This window comes from Dasypus novemcinctus, chromosome 13 (genome assembly GCF_030445035.2).
Source record: "Dasypus novemcinctus isolate mDasNov1 chromosome 13, mDasNov1.1.hap2, whole genome shotgun sequence".
In the NCBI taxonomy this organism is placed as follows: domain Eukaryota; kingdom Metazoa; phylum Chordata; class Mammalia; order Cingulata; family Dasypodidae; genus Dasypus; species Dasypus novemcinctus.
Window position 1 is genome coordinate 19,563,890 of NC_080685.1, and position 10,907 is coordinate 19,574,796.

The 10,907-nt window shown below is 43.9% G+C and overlaps 1 long non-coding RNA gene across 1 annotated transcript; it reads right to left on the bottom strand.

Moving 5' to 3' along the window:
* Window positions 1–2,443: 2,443 nt before the first annotated feature.
* Window positions 2,444–10,649, bottom strand: LOC131273131 (uncharacterized). The gene is made up of 3 exons (XR_009180293.1): window positions 10,506–10,649; window positions 3,136–3,175; window positions 2,444–2,744 (listed from the first exon to the last, which is right to left on the bottom strand). It is a non-coding gene; the product is annotated as an uncharacterized lncRNA (long non-coding RNA).
* Between the last annotated feature and the right edge of the window lie 258 nt (window positions 10,650–10,907).

The following is a 10,907-nucleotide window of genomic DNA, read 5'->3' on the forward strand; positions in this document are numbered from 1 at the left end:
AAAAATTGCTATATAACACGCTTTTTCACTTTAAAATGATTCTCTCTCTCTTTCAATGAACTAGTAATAAATTCAAGATCATACACCCTATAATGTTGATTTCTCCCTGCTCAAGTAGTCATCCTCTCTCTTACTCTTTCTAATAGTATATTTGGAATGTGGGGGTGTGTTTATCCAGAGCATTGGGCAGGGGTCTTGGTACTTTGAGGTCTCTTTGTTTAGGTGTCTCTAGGAATGAGCCCCTTTCCTCACTGTATTAGCTGCTGAAGGGTCACAGCTAGTGTAACTTGTATTTGATTTTCTTAGCATGCTCAGTGCACTGTAATAAGCCCTGGTGGCCTTGGCATGGCTCCCACATTTTCCCCTAATGATGGACCCCTCCACTTAGATCTCCCTGAACCTGCTGAAGCTCTGAATCTCAGTTTCATTTTCGAGCTGGCCCCAGCTTTGGCCTCTCAATTGCAGGCTCTGCTACATGAATCTCTTGCCCTGCATAGGGCAATACTGTGTGAGATAGCTGACTCTTAATTCTCAGCTACCTTCCCGATGGTGGAAATTGTGTGGGCTGCCCCACATCATCTGAACACATCTTCTCTAACTAGAGGGTTTCACCGTTCATCAAGTTCCATTTCCTGAGCTTCCCAATGTGAAGCCTGAACTTATTCTCCAGTTTTCTTGCTGCCAGGATACAGGCACGTGACTTAGACCCTGCTAAGTAGATGCTTCCATGTGAACCTTGCGTATTGTGTGCAAATGGGGCAGTGGAGGCGTGTAGGACTTTGTGGGCAGTGTACTGGTGCTACCAGCGTCCACCCCCCAGAGCCTACATCTTGGCACCATCGGTATGAGCTGTGAGTGTCCTGCATCATCAGTCGGAGAAACAATGTCTATTAGACCAAGATGGACTCACGATGGGACTGGACATCATTTCTGAGCCTGGCTCTCTGTCCTCTTCCCCACCTCCTGAAATCGTCAGCTCCTGAATATCCTTTAATACATTGTTTTTCTGCTTAAACTAGCAACTTTTGTTTGCAACCACGAATCCTGACTTGTATGCTACCCTGCCCCTCTCGAGGTGAGGGGGAACTCTGATTTATTCCCATGCTATTTGCAGGCTTGGGGCAATGGGGGGGTGTGGTCACCCCTCGGGCTGAAGTGTGGTTTGCTGGCCTGGCGGGGGAGCAGCTGCGGCAGGCCAAGCCGCTGCCCCCATAATAGGGTGGCTGGTCGGACTCACCGCCACCCCTGAAGGGAGCTCGGCATGGGCGCAGAGTGCCCTCGGATCTCCCCTTCTCGGCAGCCATGCTTCCGCGGCCGCCCCTCCTCCCGGATGGCGCCACACGATGCCTGTGGGGCGGCACCCTTCTTCTTCTTTCTCCCTGCGCAGGCGCAGGGCGGAAAAATCCAGTCTTCCCTTTTCCCCTCCCCCGACAGCAGCAACAGCCAGGCGTGGGCGGGAAACTCAAGTCTGCCCTCCACCCCAGCAACAGCAGCCACCAATCCCTAAACCCTGCCCCTTCCCCCAGCAACAGCGACAGCCAATCCCTAACCACCACCCCTCCCCCGTCCAGTACCGCCCACTGACCTTTCGCCGGCAACCAATCAGAACAGGGCGTGGCTTCGACCAATCAGCCTTCCCCAGCCCCTATAAAACTGTTGCCTCTCCCTCAATAAAGTGGACTTGCGTGTTTACCTTGTCTCCGCGGTAGTTCTTCTGCCGTGCGCCCTCCAGTCCTGAGAGCCCCCGACAAGGGCCTGGCCTCCCTTGTCTCCAGTTCGTTGCCTGCTTCTCCAGGCGACCCCTTCGTCGCCGGCTTTGCCGGGCGACCCCGTCAGCCGAACCGCGCAACCCCTTGTGAGACCGATCCCTCATCTGCTGCCGGACCGACCCCTCGTCCCAAGTGGGACCGACCCCTCGTCCCAAGTGGGACCAACCCCTCGTCCCAAGCGGGACCGACCCCTCATCCAGAGCTGGACCGACCCCTCGTCCGCAGCCAGACCCCACCTCTACCGACCGAGCAAGCCGCCGCAGGGGGGGGGGAGGTGTGGGGCTCTCCACCTAAACAGGTCATGATACCATTCTTGTCTATTGAGGCCCTGCTGGCAGGGGGAGCCCTGTGAAGTAGTCTCCTCCCATGGTCCCAAACAGAAAGGGGAGTACAAACACCCTCTGTTTTCAGAGTTCCCTGCAGACATTCTGGGGTTTTTCTATTGCTCTCCTCTCTATGGGTGAACCAGAAGGAGTAAGCATGCAGGCAGAATGCCTGAGAACATGGGCTTTGGACCCAGGACTTGCTTTCAGCTTCTCTCCCAACTCATCTACCTGTCCACCAGGAGAATTGTCTCCTCATGTCTACTAGGAACATTTCCTACACCATGCACTCCTTCTTTCCTCATTTTTTAGTTTACAGAGGATACCTTAAGACTGTTATGGAATTGAAAATCTCTATTTTGAAACTCAGTGCTGAACAAAAACTTGCTTGACTTCTGTCCCCCTTATGTTGATTGCACACATGGCCACAATTTCTTCGCAGCTCCTCCTGATAAGAGGTGAATCTATTTCCCCCTTCTTTGAATTGGGGCTGCTTCTGTGACTTGTTTGTGTCAAGACAATGATGCAGAAGTGATAATGTGTGAGTTCCAGACTTTGGCCTCTAAGCACCTTGGATCTTCTGCTGTTGTCCTGAGAGCCCTCTCAGCATCGTGTCAACAAGCTCCAACCAGCTTTCTGGATGATGAGAAGCCTATGGAGAGAGGCCCAAGCCATCTCAGCTGATGTCCCAGAAGTGCAAATGGCTCAGATGAATGAATGCCCAGAATAGGATAGGCCAATTGAGCCTGATGCAAATTGTCAACCCAGAGAAAAATGAAAAAGAATGAATTGCTGTTTTATGCCCTTACGTTTGAAGTGGTTTGTTATGTAGCAAAAACTGATCCACCTCCCAATGAAATAGTAAATATCATTGAATCAATGGAAGAGTAGCCATGAGACAACTAGGAACTAAGATTACTTGGTATAAAAATGCATTGTTTTAGGATTTAGAGTCTTAAAACATCCTTGTTAGGCATCACTTTTTAAATCAAATTAAATCCGGCTCTGGGGAGCAGATGTGGCTCAAGCAGTTGGGCACCCACCTGTCACATGGGAGGTCCTAGGTTCAGTTCCTGGTGCCTCCTAAAGAAGACAAACAAACAACGAGCAGAGAACAAGCAAAAACAATGAGCAAGACAATGAGCAGACAACAAGGAAAAACAAAAATGAGCAGGGAGAAGATGCGGCTCAAGCAGTTATAAGCCCATCTTCCACATGGTAGGTCCCAGGTGCAGTTCCTGGTGCCTCCTAAAACAAAATAAGACAAAACAAAAAATCTTATTCTAGGCTCCCAGTCTACAGGACTGGTGGAAAATATAAGTTCAATTATCTTTCAAAAGGGCTCTTCCCCCTTCCTAAGGTTCCAAAGATGTATGAGCTGCTCATCAAGTGCAGTGATCAGCTACCTCTCAGGCATTGGTGCTTTGGTGGGACAGCAGAATAAAAGTGCTGAAGAGGATTCCCAACACCCACTGAGTTTGTCAGGATGTAAATGACCCTGACCACAGTCCCTTAAAACCCCGAATCAGGTCTCTTGTCCCTGCTTTTAGTCCATTCATATTCATTCCCCAGATCATCCAATGGAAATAAACTGGGTTGATTTGAGAGACTCATTCCTAGAGGGGAAGGTTGTTTCATCCCAAATCCAAGGAGGACATTTCAAGCATCCTCTGATACATCACAGGGAATATCCCAGAATATCAGGCAGAACTTTCACTGTTCTTCATCATTGCAAATCCAGAAGGTTCACAGTTACTCAGCCTGTTTCAGAATCCTGGGATTAGCCTACACTTGAGGGGAGCCCTTGGGTTTATCGTAAAATGTAGTAAAACCCTTTAATCCTGATTGTATTTTGAGCTCATATACCTACAGCAATTGGAATAAGGGGGACCTGAAGGACCTTTGTCAGGGGACTTTGCCACTGAGTCACATGGCCTTGGGCATGAACTGTGTAGAGTAGGAAATGGCTTGGTGCATCTACCATTATGTAGGAGGAAGGACAGTTACAAGCAGCCACTGGAGGCAACTTGCTTGCCTTCTGCCTAGAGATTCCAATTCCCAAATGTTCTCATCGACCTGGGTTTTAATTTTCTATCTGCCCAATCAGCAGACTCTAAGGAAATCTGTTCTGCGAGAATCCTGCAGGTAAGATTCTCTGGTTGCAGAAAAACAGATGGCCAAAAAGCACATGAAAAATGCTCAACATCACAAGCTATTAGGGAAATGCAGATCAAAACAACAATGCCATGCCATTTCAACCCTTATAAAAGAGCCATTTTTTTAAAAAAACAAAACAGAAAACTACAACTGCTGGAAAATATGAGGAGAAATAGGAACACCCCTTCTCTGTAGGTGGGATTGTAGAATGGTGCAGCCTCTGTGGAAGACAGTTTGGTAGTACCTCAAGAAGGTGAATATAGAACTACTGTATGATCCAGCAATCCCCTTATTAGGAATTTATTCAGAAAAATCAAAAACAAGTGTGCAAACTGACACTTCTACACCAATGTTCATAGCAGCATTTTTCACAATTGCTAAAATATGGAACCAGCCAAAGTGTCCAACAACTGATGAGTGGATAAACAAACTGTAGTAAATGCATGCAATGGAATACTATTCAGCTGTAAGAAGAAATGAAACCGGGATGCATATGACAACATGTGTGAGCCTTGACGACATTATATTGAGTGAAATGAGCCAAACACAAAAGGACAAATATTGTATGGTCTCACTAATACGAACTAAATACAATTAGTGAACTGAAGGTGGTAAACTCTAGAGTATAGGTTATAAGAGATAGAGTGTGGGTTGAGCATGAGAGTTGATGCTTAATGTATTAGAATTTTTAATAAGATTTCTTGTAAAAGTGTGGCAACAAATAGAGTTGATGGTAACACATTATAGTGACTATAACTAAAACTGCTGATTTATAAATGAGATTGGGGCAGCGGACTTGGCCCAGTGGTTAGGGCGTCCGTCTACCACATGGGAAGTCCGCGGTTCAAAGCCCAGGCCTCCATGACCCATGTAGAGCTGGCCCATGTGCAGTGCTGATGCATGCAAGGAGTGCCATGCTATGCAGGGGTGTCCCCTGCCTAGAGGAACCCCACGTGCAAGGAGTGCACCCCATAAGGAGAGCCGCCCAGTGCGAAAGAAAGTGCAGCCTGCCCAGGAATGGTGCCGCACACATGGAGAACTGACACAACAGATGAAGCAACAAAAAGAAACAAAGACTCCCATGCCACTGACAACAACAGAAGAGAACAAAGAAGACGCAGCAAATAGACACAGAGAACAGACACCCGGGGTGGGGGGGCGGGGGGAAGTGGAGAGAAATAAATAAATAAATCTTTTTTAAAAATGGAGATTGGGACTAAAAGGGATAGTCTGTGGATGTAAATGACAATTTAAAGAAAGTTAGAGAATAATCTAGGGAATATATTACAGCAATGTGGTGGTGGATGAAGACTGTGGTTAATGGTATAAATATAAAAACGTTATTTTACAAAGTGTAAGAATATGGTTGACACACAGGAAAATTATAAATAATGTAACTATTGAATGACAGTTAACATTAATATTGTAATATTTTTGCAGCAATGCAAAGAAGATATTGTATCAATTCTAAGGGACAACAAATGGGTAGGTATGAAGGGGTATGGAATTTTTCCTTTTGGAATAATGAAAACATTCAAAACTCGACTGAGGTGATAACAGCACAACTCTGTGATAAAAACAAGCGCCACTGAGGGTACATTTTGAATGGATTGTCTAAAGCATGGGACTGTATAACTCAGGGAATCCAGTGGTGGAAGGTGGACTGTGGTTAACAGGACACATATGAGAATGTTCTGTCATGAACTATAATAAATACAAAATACAAATACAGGATGTTAATAATCAGGTGGGTTAGGGGAAAATACACTAAATGTGAGAACTGGGCTATAGAGGTAGTAATATTTTGATGATGCTCTTTCCTAGTTTGTAAAAAATGTTTCACCACAATGCATGGTGGTGGTGATAGGGTAATGCCTAGAAGCCCTTTATGATGATGTGCATGTTTGTTTGGTAAGATCACAACTTTTACTATACACTTATTGTTTATGTATTTTCATGTATGAATGATACACTTCAATTTTTAAAACACCTACCATTCTCTAGTTGCCACTCACAACCCTACCAGTTAAGCTAGATTAGGGATTGCAAATTTACAACCCTGACATTGTAAATGGTATGTGCTCATTTTTCTAGGGGAAGAGTCCATCCTTTTCATTTTTCTCAAATGATCTTGTTTTCTTTAAGTCAAAAACCACAACAGATTCCACAATGTGGCTTCCTGCTCTAACATTTTTGTAATTTTTGTAATTCGGTAATATAAAGCAATAATCAGAACCCCCCCAAAAGTTTCACCTCACATGTATTTTAATGTTATCAACAATATCCTATGATTGTTCATTAATTACTTTTAATTGATGAAGTCACTTCCATACACAACCAGGGGTTTAGTAGCAGGAAGATCAGTAATATTAATCATGACTGACAAATGAGGTTCTTTGATACCAGAGGTCAAAGTTTATGAAGTTTTTCTACAGCAGAGGAGACATAATAAAAATCCTTTCATTATAGAGGTTTTATATTCTTGATGTACAATACATTTCATTGAGGTTTATTAAAATAATTATTTTCAAAAATCTCATCTGAATTCTCTCCTATCATCTAGGGTGGCGTATTTATTTATTTATTTATTTATTATTTATTTTTTGCCAAGTTATAATTTTATGAGGCAGAAAAACTCAAAATCTTTTTCAACAGTAGTCATTCTAAATCATTATTTTTTTTGAATTCATCATTTTTCTGTAACCCTTTTTTTTCCAAATTCTACTCAATTTATTCATTTTTTAAAAAATATTATATTCAAAAAATATGAGGTCCCCATTCACCCCCACTGCCCCCACCCCACCACTCCCCCCACAGTAACACTCTCCCCCATCATCATGACACATCCATTGCATCTGGTGAGTACATCTGTGGGCATTGCTGCACCCCATGGCCTGTGGTCCACACCATAGCCCACACTCTCCCACGTTCCATCCAGTGGGCCATGGGAGGACATACAATGTCCGGCAATTGTCCCTGGAGCACCACCCAGGACAACTCCAAGTCCCGAAAATGCCTCCACATCTCATCTCTTCCTCCCATTCCCCGCACCCAGCAGCCACCATGGCCACTTTTTCCACACTAATGCCACATTTTCTCGATTATTAACCACAAGTAGTTCATGAATAGGATATCATTAAGTCCACACTAATCCTTACTGTATTCCTCCTTCCTGTGGACCTTGGCTTGGTTGTGTCCATTCCACATCTATGTCAAGAGGGGGCTTAGGTTCCACATGGATAGTGGATGCAATCCTCCTGCTTTCAGTTGTAGACACTCTAGGCTCCATAGTGTGGTGGTTGACATTCTTCAACTCCATGTTAGCTGAGTGGGGTAAGTCCAATAAATTAGAGTGTAGGAATGAAGTCTGTTGAGGCTCAGGGCCTGGCTATCATATTGTCAGTCCAGAAATTCAAATTCCCTAGATATATCTTAAACCCCAGCACCAACTACAATTCCAGTAAAGTAGCATGAAAGGCTTGTGAAAAGAGATCCCATATGAGTCCAGCTCCATCACACAGAAACACCAGCTCCAAAGAAGGGCCAACTGACATGGCAGTGAACCCCATCTGCCATGACCATAGAACCTGTGGGTCTCTTTAGCCCTCAAAAGGACCAATACCTGGGGTTGTATCTACTTTATCTGTCTCTGAGACTCTGCTCAAGTGTGCACAAGGGCAATCCTTCTGATAACCTCCAGACTCTTTTTTAGAGACTCAGCCATATGAACTTATTTGTCCTTTCCATTTCCCCCTTACTTTAGGTCAAACAGCATTTTTAACTCCTGTTTTTATATGTAGACAGGGATATTCTGCTGGTCCGCGTTGAACCTTTAATTCAAGGTCATTTTCTAGTTACGTCATCAGCTGGTACTTGGTAGTGATCCCTCGGTGCCAGGGAGGCTCATCCCCAGGTGTCATGTCCCATGCTGGGGGGAAGGCATTGCATTTACATGCTGAGTTTGGCTTCGAGACTGGCCACATTTGAGTAACACGGAGGCTGTCAGGAGGGAACTCTTAGGCACAGTGCTGCTCTAGGCCTTGTTCTTATTTCAGGTGTATAGGCTCACAAGCATAGTCATTAGTATCAGGGGCTCACTGTTGGACCCTCATTCCTTCCTGGTCCTTACCGTTGCACCTGGGGGACTGCCGCTGCTCCCCTAGGGACCACGACAGAGCCCCCCCCCCCCCCAGCCAGGAACCCAGTACCCCCCCAGCTGTTGTTTTTAATTGTTTCCACTATGAGTATATCCAAACATTTCCATGCACCCTGGACACATGCCCTGTATAACTCCCTGTCAACCATATATCGCCTGTCAATAACATCCTATACCAGTATTCCTCCGCTGCCATTATTGAACCACTCTGTGATCCAAAATTTCCTGAAAAGTGAAGCCCAATATAATGTCAGGTTCCCTTACTAGTAAAATGGAATATAGCGATGAGTTTAAAGGTTAGATATAGAATACATATTGATTTGGAAAAATTCTACATCCTATCTTTTTCTTTTCTTTTTTCCTAATTATTGAGCTTCTCTTCACAAGAGGCTTAGATCATAGTAATTCATACATACAATATACAGTACTCCCACATATCCATTATAAAACCTTTTCCCTTCTACAGCGATAATCTTTTAACCTATTCATATCATATTTACTGAAACTGATGTACAGATATTGAGACAATAGCTTTCAAACAAGGTAACATTTGTGTTTACATTGTGGTTTATACTTTAGGCTATATAGTTTTCTAAATTTTTTAGTTATCCTATGTTTTACATTATGGTTTACATTATTAGTCTGTCGTCCCCTATATGTTTTTGGTGTAATATTACATGTTTTATATCCATCCTTGTGTACTCTTGTGAAACACTTCTTTTGCCCTCACATTTACTTTGGTTCCATCTATTCAATATCTATTTCCCCCTCCCCTTGGGCCCCACAGTGACAGTCAATCTTCATTTCTTGAGGAGCCATGTTCAGAGATACTTGCAACAGTGTTGAGGGCTTGACTTGCTCAACTGCCCTAATGCCCTGGGAGCCATAGGGTGGCGTATTTAGTTATGTGACATAGCTCTTCTTAGTTTAACTTGAATCTTCTCTGTGGTAACAGTTTATCTTTAGTGTCTCTTCATGTGATTCATCCTTTGCCCCTTTCCATACTTTCCCTTTCCTCTTTCTGACATACCAATTTCAGTTTTTCATAAATGATGTATTCTCCCACATTGAGAAGGCAGCGTTATGCAGCAAACACCTACTGTTTGCCTGGATGAGTGGCTCAGTCTCTGGGCAAATGGCTTTCATAAAGTCTCATGGCAATCCTTATGATCCAGCTTTCAAAGGGAATTTATTAGCTTGGGATTCTCATGAAAGAATTATTTACAAAGTCACTGACACTCAGTTTAGCTAAAAGTTAATCAATTTCGTTCATATTTTCTAAGAACCAACATTTGGCTCCATTGATTTTCTTTATTGCTATTTTTTCCTTTTCCTGTTTTCTATTTCATTGCTTTCTGCTTTGCTCCTTATTTCTTTTGCTTTGTTTGCTTTGGGTTTCATGTTCTCCTCCCCTTCCCCTTTCTCCTCCTTCTTTCCCCACCCTTTCTTCTTCTTCTTCTCTTCCTCCTCCCTCTTCCCCTCCTTTTTCTTCCCTTTCCCCTTACCCATCTCCCTCCTTCTCCTCCTTCCTTCCTTCTCTTCCTCCTTCTTTTGTTTCTTAAGGTTAAATTTTTCATTTGAGAAATTTCTTCTTTCTAAAGTCCTGCTTTAAATGGAAGAAATTATATCACTGATGTGGAGATGGTGGCCACTGAAGTTGCTGAAGGCAGGGAGAAGGAAGAAGATGTATAACACAGGGGCATTTTCAGGACTTGGAATTGTCCTGAATGACATTGGAGGGACAGATACAAGACTTTATACCTTGCCATAACCTCCCAAATGGACTGGGTGAGAGTGTAAACTACAATCCATGCTGTGTATCAGTGCTCCAAAGTGTGTTCATCAATTGCAGTGAATATACCACACTAATGAAAGAAGTTGTTGATCTGGGAAAAGTGTGTGTGTGTGGGGGGGAGGTTGTGTGGGGAGTGGGGAATATACGAATCCCCTGTTTATTTTTAATGCAACATTTTAAGTGATCTATGTATCTTAAAAATAAAAAATATATTTAAAAACAATGAAAAAAATAAAATAAAATCCTGCTTTAGTTACATGCCATTAATCCTCAACCCCCCTCCCCACTCCATTGTTTGCACTCACTTTCTGCTCTCTGTGTCCACTTGCTGTGTGTTCTTTCATGGAAAGTCTGTTTGTCTTGTCTTCTCATCTTTCACTTTAGGAGGTACCAGGAACCAATCCCGCGATCTCCGGTATGGGAGAGAGGCATTCAACTGCTTGAGTCACCTCATCTCCTGGGTCTGCTGCATCTCTTGCTGTCTCTCCTCTGTGTCTGCCTTTATTGCATCATCTTGCTGCACCAGCTCTCCATGGCAGGGGCTGCCAGCTCTCTGTGGTGGGAGCCAGCTTGCCTTCACTAGGAGCCCTGAAATTGAACCCAGGACAGATGGGAGCCCAATTGCTTGAGCCATATCCACTTGCTTCCCAGTTTCATGCCATTAATATTTATATGTTCTTGATTTTTCATTCACTTTAAAATATTTA